The following is a 5,629-nucleotide window of genomic DNA, read 5'->3' as shown; positions in this document are numbered from 1 at the left end:
TACTTCTAATTCAATATATTGTGCATTGATTTCTGCTCTCCTAACTATATTGTATGCTCTCAAAAGCTAGGACTCTCTCATCTTTGCTCTTCCAATTGCATTGTAATCTCTTCTGTCATGAAATGTATTCATAATTATCTGTTGCATAAATAAGTGGATCAATGTATTCAGCTATACATCAGATATTTTTTATTACCTACTGCCTTCTATGCATGATAATAGACAAAGGTATATATGGTGAATGAATGATGTTACTCACTGTTCTAAAGAATTCAGATTTTAGTGGAGAAAACATACCATTAGAGTACCGAAGTAATTATAGTAGAAGATAATGAGCTGTATACAAATCCCATAGTCTTGGAAGATTTTAAGAGTAAGCATAATTTTGCGTCTTTATATCCCAGGAAGCCACATGTCTCGTAGTACTCTAGTGTGTATGATATTTTACTTGCTTAAAAAAAGCAAAGACTGAAAAATTTTTATAATACTCATTTTGTAACTGCCCTATCACCTTTTCAGCAATAACAAAAGTCATATTTTAACTGCTAGACTAAATTACCTTTCTAGCATACATCACTGGGCCAACCATACAGTTAATTCTCAATACTTTCTGAAAAAAAAATTTACAGAAATAATCAAATTAGTGGTCACCAGAAGTTTAAGTTGAGGTAATCCTTTCTGAATATATGTACATTTTATTTATTTTATTTTTTAACTTTTTTCATGTTTATTTATTTTGGGAGAGAGAGAGAGAGAGAGAGACTGACAGAGCATGAGCAGGAAAGGCGTGCAGACAGAGAGAGAGAGAGAGAGAGAGAGAGAGAATCCCAACCAGGCTCCCCACTGTCTGTGCAGAGCCTGACACAGGGCTCAATCTCACAAACTGTGAGATCATGACCTGAGCTGAAATCAAGAGCTGGATACTTAACCAACTGAGCCACTCAGGCACCCCTGTATATTTTAAATATGCAATCCCCATTTCCTACTACAACAATATATCTAGTATCTTTAAAATATATAAATGAAAATAATTTTGTAAATATGAAATAAACAACGTTTATATAATAACTTGTAAATATTTTTAAGGATAACTGAACGATTTAAAATTCTGGTTTTAGTTTAATTTATATCAAAACTTACAGTATCTTTTAGAAATATCTTAGTTTTTATAGTAAAAAACAGTACTTGAACAAATAATTTTATTCTTTCTTTTTTTAAATAATAAAAAGGTAAGAAGTCCATCCTGTTTCATCTTTTCAAGTATGTTTTCAAGGACCACTGTCCTATCTTCCAATTCTGTTTTTTTCAACACGTTCAACATTTTTATGTTCATACAATGCTGCATCTTTCATATTCACCTGTTATCTAGGGCAAGAGGTAGAATCAGGGTGAGAGGCACAGAGGTAAAGATTGAAGAGGCATGTCCTTAAATTTTTTTCCAGCACACCTAGTGCTTGTATTTCTATGGTTAGAACTCTGTCACAAGTCAGCCCTAAGAAACAGGTTAGCTTGGGAAAATAATTTGGCTTAATCTATAGTAGTAGAATAAGAAAATGAGAAGGGAATATGAACTACTAAATTTAGACAAATACTACATTTGTCTAAATATACCACTGTTTCTAGTTTGACTATCATAGCTCAAAATGGTAGTAACTAATGACCAAAAACAAATGTACAAACAAAAACACAACAGATTGAAATCAGAGAAATAGACAACCTGCATGAGTTTATTAACTGTGGAAAGAACATTGAATTGTCATATTCCATTAATGTTTTTCTTCTGAAAACGAATTAGAAAGGATAATTTTTTAAAAATTATGATATGGATCTAAAACCAACTGAAACTTTTATTTCTAAAATTTAAAAAAGAAAAATAATATTACTAAATTTCCTGTGCAAGTAATAGGAGACTTTGTACAGGCAGACATTCCTGCAACAAAATCATATAATTATACCAACATTTCCAAAACTTTGGCTTATGAATGTTCTTTCCTTAGAATAGTACAATGAAAATGAACAGACTCTGGTGGCACTATCTTCAAGCCTTCTACATGGCAAAACTCCCACTGTTGCCTCAGGATACTAATTTATGGAAGTTGCAGTTAGTGAGACAGAGTAGATCTATAGATTAAATTTTGGAGAAGAGAATGTTTTTGTTTTAGGTAATGTTGCATATTTGAATAGTTTCTTGTTGCATCCTAATACATACTGTTTTGCACCTCCTTGCTACAAGCAGGTGACTTTGGAGAACTTTGGTGTAAAATTCTGTAAAGTTCTTGAATTTAAAACTTCAAAGACATCTTTTAGTTGAAAGCGCTACAGTAAACTTCGATTCTAGTCCATGATCATTAAAACACTTTTATGCTAGGATGTCCTAGGAGATAGCTTTCACTGAAACTTCACCGAAAGGTGAAATTATAACTGCTGGTTTTCAGCTTCATAAACTGGTTCCAGAGCCCTACTGTTTTCTAATTTCACTTCCCATTCCCACTGTTTTGTTTTAGTTTTCTATATACCAACATACTATATTTCAAAGAAAATACTTCAATTTTCCAACTTACAGAAAGACTATTTTGAACAGTTCAGTGTCATAGTAGTTTTATGTTACAACTTGTTTCAACAGGTTATACTTTGAGTACAAATTCAATACCAAATGCATTCAACTACATGTTTACCTTTTCAAAGGAATAAGTTTCACATCCTTAGGATTTTAGATTTACACTGGGATGATTTATCTTTCTAAATAACTTTCTATTTTTCTGGCAACCTTTTCTCACCTAATATATAAAATTACCTTTCTAGACACTTACTAGATAAATCCACCTCTTTTTTTTTTTATTTATTTAAGGGCTAACTACATGTTTCTACATAAACCTCTGTATTTGTTTCTATCCCCAAATAGAATTTCCTATTCAAAGACAAATTTAATTTGATAGCATTACTCACTTTCTTATAATAATTAATATAAGTTGATATATTCACTTTAAGTATTATTTTAATTGCTAAAGACATTCTTCTCAGTTTTGCTTAGAACAGAATGATAACCAAATAATCATAGACATATATATATTTTTTTTTCTTTTTTTTTTTTTTTTTTTTAGAAGGATATAGCACCTGTCCTGAGAACAAGACAACTCTATTCCTGGTAAGGACTACGCATTTCCCTATTTTCTTACAACAAAGACTACCAAAGTATAGTAGTCCGCACTTATCCGCAGTTTTGCTTCCGGCAGTTTCGTTACCTGCCATCAATCTCAGACTGCAAGCATCTTACCGTCCTTCTGACGAATCATCAGATGGTCAATTAGTAGCCTGACGCTACATCACAATGCCTACGTCATTCTGCCTCAAGTTACCTCATCACGTAGGCATTTTATCATTTTACAGCGTCACAAGGAGAAGGGTGAGTACAGTGCAGTAAGATATTTTGAAAGATATAATAGTCATGTAACTTTTAGCACGGTGTACTGTTATAATTGTTTTATTTATAATTAATTTTTTGGTGTTAATCTTTTACTGTGCCTAATTTATAAATTGACTTTTATCATCCGCATGTATGTATAGGAAAATACAGGGTTCTTTACAATGTGTGGTCACAGGCATTCATTGAAGGTTTTGCAACATATCTCCTGCAGAGAAGGGGGTGCTAGTCTATTAGGCAGGTGGTAAATAACTTAGTTACTAAACTGAACTAAACTTACATTTAATCTTCTAAAAATAGTTTTGTGTTTTATTCAACAGTTTTACTTCATATATGTTGTATGTAATAATTAGAAATAAGATTAAGTTCCATGCCATTTCAGGTAATATCACTGATAAAGTTTTTAAAACATATTTCATACATAAATAACATTATCAGAATAATTATATTAATACACCTTTCCTTTAAAATGTTTTTTTCCCATTTCTAAAAGTGTATTTTTCAAAAACAAGTTTAGCTATCTTAAGGCATAAATTTGATACAATATCTTTCATTTTAGAATTATAATCTTGCAAATAATTTGTAAATGACCCTCTGTGGGCTTGTTCATTATTCATAAATCTTGGGTTGAACTTGATCTGTATAGTCAGTAAAACTGACCCTTACGCAGTTAAAGCAAATAGTTCATTTAATTCATATTAGAATTTAGGTATCAATGAATTATCCTTGCAACTTATTTATACATGCTCAAGGTTAGTGCTACAAATCATCCTTGCTTTTACTGTGTGTCAAACACTTTTCCTCAAAGAAGAAATGAGAGACAGTTATGAATCTGACTCTATGATAGCACCTAGTGTATTAATTATAAGGGATTTTTTGCGTATATAATTCAGGTCCCTGTATCACATCCTTAAGCATATGTGTGCAGCTATGGAAGCATGTATCACAAAATAAGCTTCCCATTGTTTTCCTTTTTCTTTCGTTTTTCTTTGTTTCATTTTTTTAACCTTGTGCTTCAGTCTTTTCACCTTGAACATAATTCATTGTAGGAGAAGATTAGTTTGGGGGGATGCAAGCGAGATTGTCACAGTGGAAATGTCTGCTCTGTCAAGGGACTGATCCTGGGTCAACCCGGTTTGTTTCCATCTCCACAAAAAATGAATTAACTAAGAAAAAACACGTAGCCTACTATGTGCCTTACTGAGTGACCAGGTATTAAAATATTAAAAATAAAAAGGAGAATATGAACAAACTCAGCTCTCAAGAACCTTATATTGTGTCTCAGTGGTCTTTCACCAACATTCTGCATCCTTGACTGCGTACTGTCACATATTAAACTTCTTTTCTCATTTCACAAGTAATCCTCTTTTAATGAACAAATACTCCAAAATTACTTTCCCATTTGCTTTCTTATTGTTAGCTAACATTGCTATATATCAGACACTAACAGATACTAGTTATGTGCTTATAATAGCTATTATTTAATTCAGAGACTCTATTAAGTAAATCCTCTTGTTACCCACTTTTTTTTTTTAAATTATGATATTGTGATTTTGGTGGTTGAAGAAACTCATGCAAGGTCCCACAACTAGTATCCTACTCTGCAGCCACATGGACAGTTTTCTGACCCCATGCCAAATTCTTAGTCACTGAGGCAAAATATTTAATTACAGTTTGTATTCCCTTTAAGTAAATTTGTTTAAACAAAATCTCTTCCCAAACTGTTAGCACTAAGAATGGGATAAAGAAACAGCTCCTTTTCCACTGTCTACATTTATGTATAACCTAATTCCCAACTACATAATCAGATTGAGTTCTTGAGAGCAATCTTACATGGCAGGTATTACTATTCATCATTTTCAAATGAAGACAATCTGGCTCAGAAACTTCAGGGAGTTTTGCCGAGTATCATACAGCTGATAAGTGCCTAAGCTAAAATTTCAGCCTCCGTTTTCTAACTAATTTCTTCTGCTCCTTCCATGACCCCTGCACATTTTTTAACAAATCTTGGTGAAACTTGATCAAATGTGTCCTTTCATTAGTCATGCAACTTGGTTTATTCTGACAATGTATATGAATAAACTTGGCAAAAAAAAATAGAAAATGAAATGGGAGTAGTTGTGGTACCTCTATTTAATCTAACAGCATAGAGGAGTGGAATTAGAGAGTGGCAAGACAGCAAGTGAAAGAGTAAATTCCTTCTGAAGA

Source organism: Lynx canadensis, chromosome A1, assembly GCF_007474595.2.
Source record: "Lynx canadensis isolate LIC74 chromosome A1, mLynCan4.pri.v2, whole genome shotgun sequence".
NCBI lineage: Eukaryota > Metazoa > Chordata > Mammalia > Carnivora > Felidae > Lynx > Lynx canadensis.
Note: the sequence above shows the minus strand (reverse complement) of the source record.